The sequence below is a fragment of the Mustela lutreola genome, chromosome 15, assembly GCF_030435805.1.
Source record: "Mustela lutreola isolate mMusLut2 chromosome 15, mMusLut2.pri, whole genome shotgun sequence".
In the NCBI taxonomy this organism is placed as follows: domain Eukaryota; kingdom Metazoa; phylum Chordata; class Mammalia; order Carnivora; family Mustelidae; genus Mustela; species Mustela lutreola.
Genome location: NC_081304.1, coordinates 12,458,623 through 12,477,917, shown reverse-complemented (window position 1 = coordinate 12,477,917; position 19,295 = coordinate 12,458,623). Strand labels below are relative to the sequence as shown.

Sequence of the window (19,295 nt, the reverse complement as noted above, 5' to 3'; positions counted from 1 at the left end):
GGAGCACAGTGAAGGGTGTATTACTGGGCTGCCTCCAGGGTGGGCCCTGGGGCTCCTCCATCCAGCGGGAGACCATCTGGAGAGCAATGTAGAATGAATCTCACAGTTGTCTTTAAAAATTGAAAGACTAGAGGGGTGCCTGGGTGGCTCGGACGGTTAAGCCTCTGACTCTTCTTTTAGCTCAAGTCGTGATCTCAGGGTCCTGGGGTCGAGCCCTGCTTCAGGCTCTGCACTCAGTGCAAAGTCTGCCTGAGGATCCTCTCTCTCTCTCTCTCTTTCTGTCTCCCTCTGCCACTGCCCCTGCTCGTGTGCTCTCTCTCTCTCTCTCTCTCTCAAAAAATATTTTTAAAAAAGAAAAGCTAGAGCAATTCCACTCCTACTTGTATACCCAAGAGAAATAAAAACACATGTTCCCACAAAAACTTGATCCCAGATGTGTTTTATAGCAGGATTGTTCAGAATAGGCAAGAGAAACAACCCAAATGTCCATCAGCTGATAAAGGAATAAACATAGTCTATCCACACACTAGAATATCGTTTAGCCACAAAAAGGAATGAAGTATGGACACAAGCTGCAACACGGATGAACCTTGAAAACAGGATGCTGCGTGAAAGATGCCAGACACAGGAGACCACACATGATGTGATTCCATTCACGTGAAGTGCTCAGAACAGGAAAATCTGTGGAGATGGGAACATAGGGTTGTCTAGGGTTGAGTGGGTTGGGGCAGAGGGTGATAGCTAGAGGTGTAGGAACAAAGGGGAGATTATTCACAATACAACCCAGTAATTCACTTTTAGTTACATCCCCAACGAACTGAAAGCAGGGTCTGGAAGGGCTCTTTGTATACCGGGGTTCATAACCACATTATCCACCATGGGAAGGAAACCAAGCCTCCATCAACAAAGGAATGGATATCAAATATGTAGGATATACACACAGTATCATTCAGCCTTAAAATGAAAAAAAAAAAAAAATCCGGTTACCTGCTCCAACACGGATGAACATTAAGGATGTGATGGTAAATGAAATAAAGTCACAGAATGACAAAGACCATAGGATGCCACTTATATGAGGTAGCTAGAGTGGCCAAACTTATAGGGACTGGGAATAGAAAAGTAGCTTCTAGGGGCTTGGGGGAGGGGCCCACGGGAAGTCATTTCATGGGGACCGAGTTTCAGTTTGGGAAGATGAAACAGTTGTGCAGATGGATGGTGGTGACGGGGCCATGGCGGTGAGAACGTGCGGCATGCCACCCACCCAAACGCTTGCTGGGAATGTAAATGAGTGCAAAAAAAGAAAAATAAATGAAATAGAAATACAATATGATCTAGTAATTACCACCCTGAGAATTTATTCAAAGGAAACAAAAGTACTGGGACACTTGAGTGGCTCCGAGGGTGAAGCATCCGACTCTTGATCTCAGCTCGGGTCTTGATCAGAGGGTGGTGAGTTCAAGCCCCACACTGGGCTCCAAACTGGGTATGGAGTCTGCTTAAAAATAAAGCTAAAAATTAATTAATTAGTTAATATTAAGAAGTTGAGTTTCTTAAAATGTTTATGGCTTACTATACAAGTGGGTTTTTTTTTTAAGATTTTATTTATTTATTTGACAGAGAGAGATCACAAGTAGGCAGAGAGGCAGGCAGAGAGAGAGAGAGAAGGAAACCGGCTCCCTGCTGAGCAGAGAGCCTAATGGGGGACTCGATCCCAGGACCCTGAGATCATGACCTGAGCCGAAGGCAGCAGCTTAACCCACTGAGCCATCCAGGCGCCTTACAAGTGGGTTTTTAAAAAGATTTTATTTATTTATTTACTTATTTATTTATTTATTAATCTACAAGGGACAGAGCAAGAGGGAGAGAGAGAGACTCTCCAGCCAGCTCTGCACTGAGCACTGGGAGCCTGACTCAGGCTCCATCCCAGGACCCCGAGATCATGAGCTGGGCTGAAATCAAGAGTCTGACGCTTAACCGTCTGAGCCAACCAGGGGCCCCTGTAGAGATATATATATATTTTTTAAGCACTGGGGGGGAGAGATTATTCACGGCAGTCACGTTTCAAGTCCTGTGGTCTCTGGTCCTGTCTGCCCAGCGCCACAGGTGGGTTTCCTGCCGCTTCTCCTCCTCTGGTCCTGCCTTTTCCAAGCCTCATTCTGCAGCCTTCTGGCAGAACCCACAGATGCCCTGATGTGCTTCTAATGCATTTCTTTTGTGCTTACAGTTGCTGGAGTTACTTGCTGTCATTCGAGGCTCAGAACCCTGACCCACAGACATCTGGGATAGGATGAGCAGAACAGAAGTTTCAGGACATTTTCTACTGCAGCCATTTATGAAGGTAAATCTTAGGGCCAGACTTAACATCAAGGACGTGACTGTTCAGCAAAATTTAGGCTTTGTTAGCCGCAACATTAAGCAGGTCCGGCTGGTGATTCAGGAGAAGTGGGCTTTGGGAAATGCCCATTCCTGGTGTGGGTGGGAGCGGGGTCGGGGGCACTTTCCATCGGCCTTCTAGAAAATGTAATTGCTATGACTGTGGGGCTGCCGCAGCTATCCCTGGTTGACCTCAAAGATGTGTTTGTTCCTCAAAGATGCTGAGGGCAATGCCAAGAGCGGGGAGCCAACCATGGACTCCAGAATTACTGAGGAAAAAAATAGGTCTTTAACTGGGGTTCTTCTCTCCATTCCCCACTGGTTCCCCTTCCTAAGAAGGAGGGGCCAGCATGGCACGTCCAACAGCACATTGTGGATGGATCTGCAGAAACAAGCACATGAGAGCAGCTAGAAGGCAACACGGGAGGCAGAAATGAGCAGAGGGGAGGTGGCTGTTGACTCGGAGTGTGCACAAGCAGGCCTTTTGCATGCAGTACCTTCAGGGCACTGAAGGGGGCCTCAGAGCAGTTTGGAAGGGCACTATTTCTGAGACCACAGAGCAACAATGTCTGAGACTCTGAGACCATGACTTGGTGGGACGCAAGCTGATCTGTAACATTTTGGAGGCCAAAGAACAGCTTGAAAGATGGTGGTGAGGAGGGACCAAGGCCTCGGCCCTAGCTTCTGCCCCACTTTGCCAATGCCTCTGAAGGCAGAGAACTCTATGACCAAGAGAGAGGGTGGTGGGACCCTCCAGACTCTCTTGGGGTTGACCTTTCTGCTAGTCATTGGGTAGGAGCCCAAAACAATTGGAAGCTGATTTTGATACATAAAGTAATGGGATTTTTGCTGGGTCTGAATTCACACTCAGAACATACCTTTCTCACTTTTCAAATTCCAGCCTCCCCTGTTGATGGGGCTCAGGACAGTCCCCCCAGAATGGGCCACTTTGGCATGTGGGTTATGGAGAGCCAAAGGCTCTTGAGATCCTGCAGGCTCCAGAGGAAATTTTTCCTCCTTTGCCCACACAGAAGAATCTAAATTGGGCTCTTTCCCAGAACAAGGGATTAACAGAGATCATTTTTTTTTTTTTTGAGGGCCCCATCTATTTGGACAGGACAACTATCTCATTACCAAACATCTGCTCTCCTTAACCGTCCATGAAGTACATTTCTGCCCTCTGAAGCCCTCCGAAGACTTCGCCCTTCGCCTCAGTTCAGAATGATATACAGACCCCATTTTGCCCGTGTTTGGAATTTCCATGTCTACGAGGATTCCCCTTCGCTACACCTATCAAATCAGGTTTCCCCTGTTAATCCATATCATGTCCATTTTAGTCTTCATCCAGCTAGGAGGACCTTTGAGGGGACAAGAATTCTTACCATAGTCTATGACTGTACAAGCAAGCCAGGTGCGTTCATTTTGTTATAGAAACGATGTGTGTGCGCAAACTTCCCATCTTGGGTGAGGGCTCTCCTCCCTTTCTTGGCTCTCCAGGGGCCTTCTGGGACCTCAGGGTCTTATCCCAGCCCCTCTCCTCATCCAGCCACTTGAACTAATTGGACAACTACTTGAGGACAGCAGTCCCCAGCCCAGTGGCCCTCAAACTTGTCAGTGCATCACAACCACTTGGAGGAACACAGAGACTCCATCCAAGTCCTGAACTGAGGTCCCATTGAATGAGAGGCTCCAGGAATGGGGCCAGGCATCCAGATATTCAACAGCCTTCCCTTGCCATTCTAAAGCACTGCCAGGTTTGAGAACCATTGTCTTGGCCAGAGCTCCTGGAACTGCCTACTTCCTAACCACGGAGGAGAATCAGCAGAGAGCCCCTGGGAGGAATTTGGGCCCATAGATCAACTGCCTATTAAAAGCCACAGTGCCTTGGAAGGCTGCTCTTTTGTCTTCGAACTCATTTGGGTCCAGATTTCTTAACAGGTCAGCTCTGCCCTCTCTGACTGCTAGTCTTTTTTTTTTTTTTTTTTTTATAAATTTTTTTTTAAAGATTTTATTTATTTATTTGACAGAGAGAAATCACAAGTAGATGGAGAGGCAGGCAGAGAGAGAGAGAGAGAGGGAAGCAGGCTCCCTGCCGAGCAGAGAGCCCGATGCGGGACTCGATCCCAGGACTCTGAGATCATGACCTGAGCCGAAGGCAGCGGCTTAACCCACTGAGCCACCCAGGCGCCCCACTGACTGCTAGTCTTGATTTTCTCTCGGTGTTTGTATCACCAGCAATGACGAACCCAAGCTTCCCATCACTCCTCACAGAGAAACACTTGTACTCCCTAAGTTACCATGAAAATATAAATGCAGTCCCGGGGGCTTTATGTAATTAGCGCGATCAGACCCTTACAACAACATGCACGGAGGAGAATATGGTACCCATTTCACAGATGGAGGAAGCTGCAGTTCAGATACACGACATGAGCCAGGAAATGACAGAACCACAGCTTTTCTCACTGTTCGTTTTCCATTGTGGTAAAAGGTACATGGCACGAAATTTACTTTTTTGTCCATTTTTAAGTGTAAAATTCAGTAACATGAAGTAGCTTTACAATGTTGTGTGACCATCATCACCATCCATTTCCGGAATAATTTCATCCCAGACAGAATTTCTACCTGTAAAACAGTCACTCCCCATTTCCCCACCCATAGTCCCTGCTAACCACCGTTCTGCTTTCCCTAGGAACTGGCCTATTCTAGGTGCCTCATATTTGTGGGATCATACAACATCTGTACTTCTATACCTGCTTTATTTTATAAAGCATAATGTCATCAAAGGGCAAGATTCCTCCATATTGGAGCAGGTGTCAGAGCCCCCATTCAAACCCAGTTCTAACAGATTCCTAAATCCATGCTCTTTCCACTTCCCATTTTGCCTACAAGGGGGTAGAAGAGGAATCAACCAGATGTTTCTGCTCATGGAGCATAGAAACAATATCATCGGTGGAAGTTTCGGAGAGGCCAATTCCAAAAGGTTGAAATCATTTTGTCATTAGAACGGACTCAAAATATGGGGCATTTGGGTGGCTCATTCGGTGAAGTGTCTACCTTCGGCTCTGGTCATGATCCCAGAGTCCTGGGCTCGAGCCCTGTATCAGGCTCCCAGCTCAGTGGGGAGCCTGCTTCTCCCTCTCCCTCTGCCTCTCCCTCTGTTTGTGCTTGCCCTGTCAAATAAACAAATAACATCTTAAAAAAAAAAAAAAAAAAAAAAAAAGAACAGACTCAAAACGAAATGCAGCCATCCCATTAGGTAGTGAGTTACCAGTCACTGGAGGTGACCAAACATAGGCTGAACCACCAAGTACTAGAGCTGCGCCCTTCTCCTAGCCCATGGGATTTTGTTTGGGAGACGACAGGGACTGGGAAAGAAAGAGCTCTTTTCAATTGCTGCTCCTGAGATTATACCAGAATCACCTGGAAAGCTTTTTAAAACCAGGACCCCTAGGTCTCCCTGCAGATTGTGACTCATTGAATCTAGAGTGGACTCCGGGGTATGTTTTGGAAGACCTTTTGAAGACCTGGATTACATAGACACCCCAACCCCAATAAGATCTTTGAGTCTAGGCTAGGTAGGCATTCTCTGCCAGAGAATTTAAGTTCCAGCTCATTTATTAAAGGGACAAGGTCTGCGCTGAGACAGACTCCAAAGACTGTTAACAGTCTCTAAGAGACAGAGGTCAGGGGTAGGCAGCTGTGTCTTGGTTATGACTCAGGCACCCAGGGAAGCATTAGAGCGGCAGAGTGTTCAAGCCCATTAACATCATGAAACATTGCCAAACTCGGGGGAAATAGCAGGAAGAGTCATTTTCGTGTCTTTGGAAGTAACGAGACCAACCTCAGCATCCCCTCTGGAACTTACTGCTTGTGGTATGCCAGCCTTGTCCTCTAGCTAACAGTCTGCCCCATCCCTCCCTCCAGCACTGCTGGGTCCCCCCCTATCCCCCGGGTATGCAGGTGGACCAGGAGTAGGTGGGGAGGGGAGGCACAGCAGTCTAGAGCAGGCTGGTCCCTGGATGGAGTAAGCACATGCTTCACCTGGGAATCTTGTTAAAATGCAGACTTTCATTCAGTTTGGGGCATGGCAGGAGGGACCAGAAATTCTACTTAGCATTTTCACCAAGCTCCCGAGCGATACTGATATTCTCCACTGCCATATCCCTGTTCTGGGAACCACACTTGACCAGCAAGGGTGATGGGTTCACGGGGCGGGTTCTGGGGTCAGAACGTCTGAGTCCGAATCCCAGCCCTACATCATAAGAGCTGCGTTAGCCTGGGTAAGACACTTAAGCTTACGGAGAGCCCCAGTTTCTGCATGTGGGAAAGGGGGACATAATCGTACTTATGTCACAGAATCGTTGGAACTGTGCTCCAGCATTAATAAACGGATGGAAGCTCCTGGAGCCCGGGCTGGGAGGGGAGGCAGCGCGGACAGACAAGGTGCTGAGCTGGGCTCTGGGTGTGGCCATCTCTTCTGCTGGTTCTCCATCCCACCCCACGCATTAATGCTCGACCACGTGTGAGAGCTGCTGGGAATTGCTGCTACTTGGTCATCTGCGTGTTTTATGAAGCTTGTTCCGATGGTGCCGGTTGAAACCCACATCGCTGGTGGGAGCCGCTTAAGCGGTGCCCTTGAATTTGGTGCCGTGCCTTGATGTGCTTTGGATCAGCCCTCCCTAAATTGCCATCCTGTTGCTTCAGCCCAACTATAGAAAAGCCAGTAATGAGTCCAGCCTGATGAGCGATTCAGGTAGGAACATTTTTTTTTTTCTTTCCCCGGTGAGACTTCATTGACTATCCAGGCAAGACCCAGCTGGAGCCCTGAATTATCATCATCTTGTTAGCAGCCGTGGCTTACCATTGGCCGGGTCCTTGCAGAGTGCGGCAGAGCATGCTGGGGAGGAGGGGAGGGGGTGGGCAAACCCTCAAGCAGGCCCACTGACCTGTTCTTTTTTGCCAATTTCCTGGATTCTCAGTACACCTCTTTGTCCTATTTCTTTTCTTTTTTTTTTTTTTAAAGATTTTTATTTATTTATTTGACAGAGAGAAATTACAAGTACACTGAGAGGCAGGCAGAGAGAGAGAGAGAGAAGGAAGCAGGCTCCCTGCTGAGCAGAGAGCCCGATGCGGGACTCGATCCCAGGACCCTGAGATCATGACCCGAGCCGAAGGCAGCAGCTTAACCCACTGAGCCACCCAGGCGCCCCTCTTTGTCCTATTTCTGCTGGACATTTAAGACTCTGATATGTGGTCTGTGAGCTCATCTTTTATTTGCAACTATCAAAACCTGGTGTTACTCAGTGGGCAAAAGAAAAAAAAAAAACTTTCTTAGGAACATTGGGGAAAAAAAAATCTCTGGGTCCGTGAGGGTAGTATGAAGAAGCTGTTCGAAGTCCCTTCTAGAGCAGTCTCATGGGGCCTTAATTAATTAATTAATAGCATCCCTGGGTGGGCTTGAACTCATGATTTCTCTCTGATTATTCAGAAGGATGAAGGAACAGGTCAGCTCCTCTGGGCTTCTCTTCTGTTATTTCAGGAGCATTCATAAGTTAAATTCAGACTCCTGGCCTTTCCCATGGATTGTGTCCAGTCTCTCCAGGCTGAGGGCTAGAGCGGGGTGCAACATGGAGCCCTTTAACAGTAAAAGTGAGATGGAAGAAAAGTGAGATGTAATTGCTCTGGTGAATTACACCTTGAACCTCAAGAGCCAGAGCATTTCTCGCTTTAACCATTTCTTACACAGATCTTTCTAAAATACACTTCGCACATCACTCTATGGAAACCTCAACCCGTTTTCAGGGGCTCGCCCACCACCGGGATATCCATTATTTCGGCGACAAGTTCAAGAAGCCTGGAGGTGTCGTTGACCCTTGCACAATACGGTGCTGGGTCTCCAACTTTTTATAATTAACCTTGATTGGTTTTCCTGATTATAGAGTGAGAGTCTTAACATTTAAAAAAAAAATTATTCCTTTTGTAATAGCTTTCAGACTATTTAGCTACCTACTTGCTCCCTTTGGCTCTCTTGAGTACATTCTAGCACTGTCCCTCTCTTTGGTTAGGCTTGATCTAGATTTAGGCTGGGAAGCCTCGCAATCAAGCGGGCTACGATTGTGTGTGAAGAGTGCCCTCAGCATAGACAGACAGCCAGTTAATATCTCTATTAGGATAGAACTTTCTAGTGCGTTAGGAAAGAAAGGTTATGGAATCAGATACGTCCAAATATGAATTGCTTTTCTTCTTCTTTTCTTTTTCCTAGTGGCTTAAAACAAGTATTTTATTATATCTCACTGGTTTGTTGATCATAAATTTAAGATTCTGGTGATTTGTCTTGTGAATTGCTTTTCTAACTCTTACTGGCATTGGGAGCATCTGCAAATGAACTTACCACCCTCAGCTTCTGTTTCCTCAATGTTAAATTAAAATAATGACACCTAACCTACGTGGTTATCATAAGGACTAAAAGTTGGGACACAACCATCATAGCCTTTGGCTCTCTGTGAGCACTTGTTCTCTCTCCCTCTGCCTCCCTCCCATGTATCATGATGTCGTAGAGCAGAATGCCTCTAGGACAGTGATTCTCAAACTAGAACTTGTGTCAAAATCTCCTGAAGGGCTTATTAAAATACAGGTTGTTGGGGGCACCTAGGAAGCTCAGTTGGTTGAGCGTCTGACTCTTGATCTTGGCGCAGGTCATGATGTCAGGGTTGTGAAACTGAGCCTCATCGGGCTCCACGCTGGGTGTGGAATCTGCTTAAGATTTTCTCTCTCTCTTTCCCTCTGTCCCTCCATCTCCCATTCTCCTCTCTAAAAAAATAAAATAACATAAAAACCAACTGCTGGGCCCTACCTCGAGGGTTTCTGACTCAGAAGGAATAGGTTGGGGCCTGAGAATTTGCATTTTGAAGAAATGTCCAGATATGCTGGTGAGGCTGATGTTACTGGCCCAGGGGGCCACACACTGAGAACCTAGAACTGGTCTAGGAGATAGGTTTTGGTCTAAATACTGATGGCTACTCAGTAATTGTGTTAATTAATGCATATCATCTAGCTTCTTTGAGCCATGGTTTCCTCATCGAAAATGTTAAGTATAACTTCTGCCTCATGAAGTTATAATAGACATTAAATGAGATGGCAGCTGGAAAAGATCTAGCAATTAATAGGTCTTAATAAATCTTACTTTTTCCCTCGTTGAGGCAGGGTCCCTTCCTGTTCGGCTTATGGATTTTTTAGTGTCCCAAGGAACTGTAACAACCTGATGATTTTTGCCCCTAAAATTACATAATTCTTCTCCTCAGATACATCACAAATGAGTCATCTGTCACACACCCAGGAAAAGCAATGACAGACTCTGTAATATGTAGCGAATATTGATCCCATACAGGTAGCTCAGCAGATCAATTTCATTAACTTCTTACCTGTTTACCTTGTTAGAGCAGTGATGGATTGATTTTAAATTATCCCCCCTGCAGACTAGAAAGTGTTTCACAGGTGGGTACACACAGGTCAACAAATGCTATCTCCAGTTGTAGAGATGGATGGGTGAATGTGGGTTGTGGGCTGTGGGCTGTAGGTTGGCGCAGCTATTTAAACTCAGATGGAAAAGTATACTCCAGGGGCGCCTGGGTGGCTCAGTGCGTTAAAAACCTCTGCCTTCGGTTCAGGTCATGATCTCAGGGTCCTGGGATTGAGCCCGCATTGGGCTCTCTGCTCAGCAGGGGGCCTGCTTCCCCCTCTCTCTCTGCCTGCCTCTCTGCCTACTTGTGATCTCTGTCTGTCAAATAAATAAATAAAATCTTTTTAAAAAAAGTATACTCCTAAGTTGCAAAGCAGGTGCAACTCTAATCATATTTATTCTGTTCCAATGACACACTCTCCAGGAAAAAAAAAAAAAAAGAATGTTTTTCTGCTGTGAAATTGGTTTGCTGGGGTACTGCCAAAAGGAAGCCTTATCATAGTAAATACATCAGCTTTAATTATTCATTTCTATTTGCTCGAGGAAATATTCTTATGTGACATACATATGTTCATACATTTTCTTGTTGCAGCAACATGAATTAAATAAGTTACTTTCACACATAAAATGCAACTCCAAGACTTATTATCGCTAACTTGTGTTCTCTATACCATTCACACATTTTCCATTCAGCTGGAGTAAAGGTAGTGTTTGGATGATGGGGGAGAATCATGGAGCAAAAGATGAAGATCTTTTTAGTGTTCTTTCAAGTAAAGGGGGGGGGGGGAAACACAGGCTACCATCTGCTATTGCTGATGAATTGAAACATCTAGATCTATAGGGATTCGTGGATGTACAACTGGTTCGCCCAAGTCGTCTACTCAAGCTGCAGAACCAAAATGAGGTGCACTTTGGGGGGCGGGGGGGTCTGTTTCGCCACCTGGTGTCCATTGAAGGAAACGTCCGCTGAGACCTGAATTAAACAACCAGTGTTTCTTGTACATTATTGGCTGTTGTGAAATTGTTGCTCTCTCAGTGAAAGACAATTCCAGAATGTCTGTCAAATTCCAATAGAAGACAGCGGTTTGTTTCGAAACATTAGTTTGGAAGTAGTTAAGACATACTGTTCAATTGCAGTTGGGATCTTTTTTTTTTTTTTAATAAGATTTTATTTATTTGTCAGAGACAGAGAAAGACAGAGCCCAAGCAGGGGGAACAGCGGGCAGAGGGAGAAGCAGGCTCCCCACTGAGCAAGGAGCCCAATCAGGGACTTGATCCCAGGACCCTGAGATCATGAACTGAGCTGAAGACAGATACTTAACCAACTGAGCCACCCAGGCACCCCTGGGATCTTTTAACTCGTACTCAGCACACAGCTTCCATGGATGTTACAGAAGATAAAATTGGCCCTGGTCCCTCGCTGTCTGTGTCTTTCTGATTTCTAACCTCCTCTCTCTGCTTGGACCAGTCACACACTGGTTGCTTTGTTCTATCTATCACCAGGACTACCTACCTCTTTCAAGACTCTCTTTCCATTTCAACCAAAATGCTTCTTTCTTGAATGCTACCATAGCTGATATCTGTGCATTTATCATATATTTATAATATATATTTGTTATATTTATCATCCTATCAAATCAATTTTTGTTATGATATGGATGAGACTTAACTTTTCCAAGAAGCACTTGTACTTTCCAAAGAAGTTTCTTAGCAGAAGTGAATCGGAAGTTGGTGAGTGTTGCTGGAGAAGTGGCTTTGAACGACCCTGTTGCCTGATTCCTTTCTTCTCCCGTCCATCAGCTGACAGCTGTTTATGTTGCATTGACTTGTGTCTTGGGTCCTGTTCTAGGTGCTGAGGATGCAACGGGTGAAGATGCATGAGTCCTCAACGGGTCTGCACTCCAGGTGGAAAAGTAGATGGTAAATACACAAGCAAATCAATAAAGGTAATTCCAGGTGCTGGTACATGTGATGAGGAGGTGAAGCAGGGCGGTGTGGGTCTGAGTGAATGGGGGGTCAGGGTGATGTTTTAACCAGGTTGGTAGAAGGCAGGAGCCCCCAGTGATGAGAAGGAGAGCAACCCAACTATCTGGGAGAAGGGTTTTCCAAGCAGAAGAGAAACAGTACGAAGACTTTGGCCTGTTTCAGGGAAAGAAAATGAGACTGCAGATTTAAATACCACCAATAAACTCCCAGATTCATCTCTCCAGCCTAGATTTATCTCTTCCATTCCAGATTCTTCTATCCAGCTTGACTTTAGTAGGTGTCCCAAATCTATTGGGTAAAAACCTGCACTTCTGGTTGCATGAACCAACCTCAAAGTCAACCCCATCCTGGTCTCCTTCTCTCCACACATGGCATCTCTATTTCTCCGATCGCTGTAACTTATAACCTGGGTCATTCCTGACCGTCTCTTCTTCTGGAATCTCATATCCCATCCATCAGCCAAATCACAATGACTGCTTCTTCCAAATGAGTCTGATCACTGCTCCTGACTTGGTACAAGCGTAAACAATGGTTATTGCCTCCACAGGAGTTAGGGTGTTGGGTAACATGCTGGACTAGAAATACCACCCTAGCTAAGTTGTGGAATTAAAATACAGGGGTTCAAATAAGGTAGCTGCTTATTTTTCTCTGGCCAAGATGTAGAGGGCTCTTTGCTGTCAGGTCCTTCAGGTCATCCTTCTTGTGTCTCCAGGATTCCTTAAGTTATTGTTCTTCCCTTCATGGTTGGAACAGGCTCAACACCACATCTTCTTTTCCAGCCCACAGCCAAGGGAGAGAAAGAGCGTGAGGATGTGTGAGTGTGTGTGTTGGAGAGAGGGGGCTGGCTTCCCTTTTAAGGATGCAACCCTGTAGTTGAACATATCACTTCCTCTCACATCCCATTGGTCAGGAAGTGGTCCCACAGCCACACTTAGCTGCAAGGGAATTTGGGGAAATGCGGTATCCAGTGGGACAGCCCTTGACCCTGATAAAACTTGGGGATGTTCTTAGATAGAAATGCATAAAAGAGAAACTCCTACAGTTTCTGCATCTACCTTTGTGGTAGTCACACAGAGGTACGACCAGAATCTTCCATCAGGGAAGATTGCTGCCCACTTATAGGAAGTGTGGCCAGCACAGAGCCCCCCACTGTCCTCTCCTTTGATGAAGACCTACGGTCTTTTCCCGATGTCATGCCTGTCCTGGGCAGTGTGCATCCTGTACCTGGGTCAGAAGGGGACATAGAGGCCCAACTGATTTAGGACACTGACAGACAATACTTGCCCCAGAGCTCCCTAGTGGTTTGCCCAAGGCTTGCTGGCTTTCCATGTCAGTTCCACTTCTTTCTCTGCCAATCTAGCCTCTTCTCCTTTCTTCATTAAGTGTTGGTTCCTGTTTCTAATAAACCTCCAGCCCCCCAAACTGTCTCAGCGACTATTAGAGAGGCCAACTTCTAGGTCTTCCTGTTCCTGCCTGTGTTTACCTCGAGCATACTCCCCACATAGCCACGAGAGGGATCCTTTCCCCATGAGCTCCGCTACCCTCCCTTCCCTGTTCTGTCCCTTCTCCATCTCAGACATTACTCGCTCCTTGCTCACTCCCCTCCAGCCTCGCTGACCTCTTCCTGGGACATGCCTGTCACCTTCCTGACCTGCAGCTGTGTCCCTGATGCATCCTCAGGGATCCCTGGGGCTCAGGCATCCGTCTTCCTTTCCTTCAGATCTCTGCTCTAAGTCACCTCCTCAGAGAAACCTGCCCTGATTGCCCTATTTCAAATAGGACTTCCTTCTTTCATTTGCTATTCCTTTTCCCATATTTATTTTTCCTCATAGCACTTACCACTTGACACTTCATTTATTTGTTTATTATTATTATCTTCTTGTCTTTCTTCTTCCACTAGAATCTTAGCAACTTCAGGACAGAGATTTTTGCTGGCTTTGTTCACAGCTGTCTTGGCATATAGTCATCCTCAAAGAATAGTCACAAAATAAATGAATAAATAGACAAAGAGCAGAAAAGGAGAGAGAGAACTGAAAATATAGGTCAGCAGGGACCAGACTATGGAATGTGCTATAGACCACAGTGAGGAATCTGCATTTTGTTCTAATTTCAATGGAGAGAACCATGGAGTGTCTAAGGTTGATTCCAATGGAGGGCCATGGAGTGTCTAAGGTTGATTCCAGTGGAGAGCCATGGACTGTCTAAGGTTGATTCCAATGGAGAGCCATGGAGTGTCCAAGCAGGAGAGTGGGCTGACCTATTCTTGGGATGATCATGCCTTGAACTCGAAGGACCCAGAACCTTGATGTTACCAGGGACAGGACACTCACCATTTCTTAAAGAAACCAATGTTATTGCTGAAAATCTTTCATTATTAAACATTTGTTTCATATATTGAATCCTTCTTCCCTACCAATGCTGCTCGTTCATCTAAGTTTTGCCCTCAGGAACAATTCAAAATGGATCTTGAAAGATTTGGAGACAGCTTTCTAAGTCTTCCTCCTCTCTAGGGTAAACATCCATGATCCTTTGAATTATTATCCCTTTACATGACTTGGAAACTATTCATTGTCTCTCAGAGAGTTCTGACTTCTCAATATACTTCTTAAGAACTGCCAAACTTTGGTCTGACCAGCACAGGACAAAGAAGCAATTGTGTCCAAGACTGGATTGCCTATGTCTTTGAACACAGCCTACATCAATTACATTTCAGCCCCAACCTAGGAGTCAAGCTAAACTTGTGGTCAGCAGAAGGATCTGGAAATTCTTCAAGCGAGAACTGCTCCATCCCATACTCAATCAACCTACATGCTGTGATTTACATTGCTCTTGTGAAATTTACCCTGTGGTTTTTGGCTGATGTTGCCTTTTTTATGATCAATTCTGCATTCTCTTGGTTTGGGAAACATCTGAAAACCCATGGGAGTGTTGTTTAGACTTTATCTGATTGTTGACAATATTAAACAGAATAGAACCTGGGACAGAATTCTCTAGTTTTCTTCTTGCAAGTTTTTCTACATTATCAGCTTTTTGTATAATAGACTGAATAAGGAGAGGAGTGTAACCCTATGCACACAGTGCAAAGATCCTTAGCTCTAGGATATGGATAGATCAAAGGAAATATTAGAAGCAGGATGAGGACATGAAGGTGGGTGTGCGGTGTTGAAGAAGCTGACATGAGAACTCACAGAAACAAAGGGGAAGTCATGAATGCCCTTGACAGGTTAAATGGATTTGTTTTCACCCAGGAGATAAGCGAAGTCATCTGTAAAGGTCCTTGACGGGTTTGTGCAAGTTCATATAATTAGATGCCTTAGGAATGTTTCTTAAAATCCATGATCTTTGGGGCACCTGGGTGGCTCAGTGGGTGAAAGCCTCTGCCTTCAGCTCAGGTCATGATCCCAGAGTCCTGGGACCAAGCCCCGCATTGGGCTCTCTGCGCTGCAAGGACTCTGCTTCCCCCTCTCTCTCCACCTGCCTCTCTGCCTACTTGTGATCTCTGTCTGTCAAAGAAATAAATAGAATCTTTTAAAAAAAAATCTATGATCTTCTTGAGCGGCTCACATAAATCAACATTGTTGGGTGTCTATATCTACTTTAAATGTAAAGATTAAATTTTTTAGTATATGTGCTGCTGAAACGAGCACATTTTTTAAAAAAGCCATAGATCATATTCGTGGGAGAGATTTATGCCTCCAACTGTCTTAAAATAGCGAACCACTCTCAAGACCTCCCTTGCTTTCACATAGTCCAAGGCTATTGGAGCTACTAACCCCCAGTGGGGTTTGGTTGTCTTGTTGGAGCTATTGTACAGACCTTTTCACATACACTTTGTACAAGTACTTGCTAAGTCAACTAATAATATGTTGGTCTGATCCACACTTCATTTTTTTTTAAGTTTTATTTATTTAATTTAGAGAGAGTATGTGCACAAGCAGAGAGAAGGGCAGAGGTAGAGAGAGAATCCTGAGGCAGACTCCCTACTGAGCATGGAGCCTGAGGTGGGGCTCGATCCCAGAACCTCAAGAGCATGACCTGGGCTGAAATCAAGAGTCAGCCACTTCATCATCTGAACCATCCAGGCACCCCTTTTCTTAAGTTTTAAAATTTATTTACAGAATCTCTACACCCAGCATGGGGCTTGAACTTACGATCAAGAGTCCCACGACTGAGTCAGCCAGGCGTCCCAGTCCAAACCACTCTTCAACAGCCTCTCCCGGGATTCTATCAGAAGGGAAGTCATCAAAGGCTTTGTTAAAATGGAAACTCACACTACAGCTGGAGTATTTCCCTGCATCTATTAACCTAATAACTGTGTCAAAATCAGACTCATTCTAAACCTCTTAGAGGAGAACCCACATGGGTTTTGGGTGATCATCTCACCTTCATCCAAGTGCACAGAATAACGCATACCATTGGGCTGTGTCAAACTATGTCAAACGTGCTGATCTCCATTTTCACAATCTATGCCTTTTCCTCCTCTATCCTCAGGAATCTCTCTTCTTTATCATTTTTAAAAATTCATTTTTTTCTCCCCCCACATAGTTTTACAAACTCATTACATAAACTTTGGAAATGGAGAAAACAAGAAAAGAAAATCTCTCCTCCTACCTGAAATACTCTGAACATTTTGGTGCCTTAACTTCTAGCATTTTTTTCTATGTATATTCTTTACAACATCACGATGTTGTGCATGTATGTTTTTAAATCAAATATTCATGTTATCAGATGGTCTTCCTTACCATCCTATATTTTAAAGATTAATGGCAGTGATGTTGGGGTCAAAGCTACAAGTTCTTGCAACCTGGGATATATTTTTCTGGGTTAATAGCCCTGAAATGCATTTTTTTAAAAAAAAGATTTTATTTTTAAATAGAATCCCAATGTGCGACTCGAAGTTACAACCCCGAGATCAAGAGTCTGATCTATATCTGATGAGCTCAGCTATAGAAAGAAAAGACGTGCTAGAAAGAAAAAAAGGAAGGAAGAAAAAAGGAAGGAAGGAAGGAAGGAATGTTCCACCGACTGAGCCAGCCAGGTGCCCCCCTCTGAAATGTATTTTGGACAAATAGTTGCTCATAGAATTTTCTAGCTGAGCTTCCATTCATCTTCATGATGTCTACCTTAACTTGCTTTGTGTGAGTATAATCATCTTTGCTAAATAAGCCAGAAGAAGACTAAAAATCAGATAACTGAGCTCTCTCTTTGCCCTATGTTTAAATCCTTCAAGCCCTGGAGGGTGGGAATGTAAATTGGGCTAATCTTTCTGGAAGACAACCATGTAACATGTATCAAGATATCCTTTAAAAATGTTTTGCTCTTTATTCAAGTCCTTCCGCTTCTAGAAATAAGATCCTAAGGAAATAATGCGTTCAAAGTTTTTGTAAAAGGATCTTCACTGTGGTGTTCGTCACAGTGGTAAAACATACCATCGAAATGTCCGAAAGTCAGGAGATGATTAAACGATGCTTGATGAGGGATAATACAGTCCCTTTTCCAAAGCCTGCCGTTAAGGCGTAAGTAATGATCTGGGCCAGTGCTTATGAGATGAAAGTAAAACACAAAACTACACGCCGTGTATGATCCTGATTTCGATTTTGGTCTATAAATATGCTGCAAGGACATAACTCTACGTGGCGAGATTATAGGATTTTCATTTGTTTCAAACGTTTGTTTTCCAGATTGATGAGACAGATAGAACATGCCTTTATCATGAGTAGAATAAACATAGAATTCTCCGCTGTATGAACCTTCTTCTTTGTGAAGCAGAACACCCACCCCTGTTCTCCCTGTTCTGACTCCCACCTTTGTTGTCCTTGTAGCTTATGAGATCTTCATCTCAACTTGGACTTGTTTGAGTCCGTTGAGCTCCTGATATTTTACAGGCTTGATTTATGCTGCATTTGTGTTCCTGCCATGTGCTGTTTCTCTCCTAACGTCCATCCTTCCTTCCTTCCTTTTTTTTTCTTTCTTTCTCGCATGTCTTTTCTTTCTATATCTGAGCTCATCAGAGAACTTCTTGAAAAGTCATGTTAGTTTCTCTGGCTGCCTCCTCATTTTCTTCTCCATCAGATCATCAGTGAACACGTTTTCAGCATTTTATTCTCAGGCCCTCATCTGTTAAGCCTCATCTGTTCCCTTCCAGAATCTCCGGTAATGAGATCATATGGATCTTTCCTTTCGATTGCCTACAATATGTGTTTCTAAATAGTGGATGACATCGATGGGAAAGATCCCAGTGTTCTCATCTTTGTGTTCCAAAGCGTCAAGGCCTTTTTGTCCCAAATGGGCCCTAACTCTGAATTGCATGTGAAGCAGGGACCAGGAGTTGGGACCAGGCACCAGATCCAGGAGCAGGGGGGCTGAGGAGCCTGACTCTGGGGGAACGGGCTGGGGTTTCTGGTGATCACTAGACATTACCTGGGTGACATGATCACTCTGCTTCTATTTCTCCCCAAATTGGAAATAGAATTTCTGTCTTATCTACTGATCGGTTTTGAAAAATCAGTGAAAGCAAAATAAAACAAAAGCTTGACATAGTAACATGAAGGAAGAAAGTAAAATACTTCTCTTCCACCACCTAAAGATAACTGACCTTTGCAGGAGGGATGGAATGTGGCTCTTTTGTTTTGTTTTGTTCTTTTGTGTTTTCTAATAATGAACAGCCATTCACTGAGCCTTATTGAAACCTATTACAGTTTTGTGTGGGGATTTCCAGGTCTTGGGGGTAAGACATCTGAGTCACTGATATTCATGATAAGACGATGGTTAAGGAGAACAAAATTTTCTCAAGCACTCGGTATAAACCAGGCACATTGAAAGCACTCTGCATGCATCCCAGTTTAATCCCGACCATCAGCATTCGCCATAGGTTTTCTTTTCGTGCCCATTTTAGAGATGAAAACTTGATGATAAGAGTATCGCTTGCTGAGGATGCCGCAGCTAATACGACACAGAGTCAGAACTCAAACTCGACGTAGTGTGATTAAAGCCTGTTTTTGCTGGGACACCGCCTTCCCTCCATTGTGGTGGCCAGGACACCCTTCCCCCACGGAGTCACCCTCCAAAGAATGACACACTGCGCTCCGTTTCTCTATTTGGCTCATATTCCCCTCCGTAGACTCTATACCACAGTTATATCTGGGCACAATTCTCCAAATCCCGTTTAAAAACCTGAACATCTAGGTTAGGGACTCTGCCAGCGAAATTCCCTCCAGTTCGGACTGCTGTCCTCAGCCCTCTGCTAGGAGTCCATTCTTTGGGAACAAAGTCCTTTATTCCCTCGGTCCTCCCTTTCACTACCTTCAAACTCCTAATCACAGAATATAAGAGGCTCTGTTACCTAGATCCTACCCTCCCTCCAGACTCGTCTCCCGCTATTCCATACCTGAAGCATTCTGCTCCGGCCACATTCAACCGTTTGCAGCTCTTGGAAATACAGCTTTGCCGGCGCATCTCCTTGGACTGTCTGATCTTT

General features: G+C 44.9%; 1 long non-coding RNA gene across 1 annotated transcript; it reads right to left on the bottom strand.

Moving 5' to 3' along the window:
• Nucleotides 1–1,355: 1,355 nt before the first annotated feature.
• LOC131816799 (uncharacterized) lies at nucleotides 1,356–19,290 on the bottom strand. The gene is made up of 3 exons (XR_009348188.1): nucleotides 19,206–19,290; nucleotides 15,970–16,042; nucleotides 1,356–1,492 (listed from the first exon to the last, which is right to left on the bottom strand). It is a non-coding gene; the product is annotated as an uncharacterized LOC131816799 (long non-coding RNA).
• Between the last annotated feature and the right edge of the window lie 5 nt (nucleotides 19,291–19,295).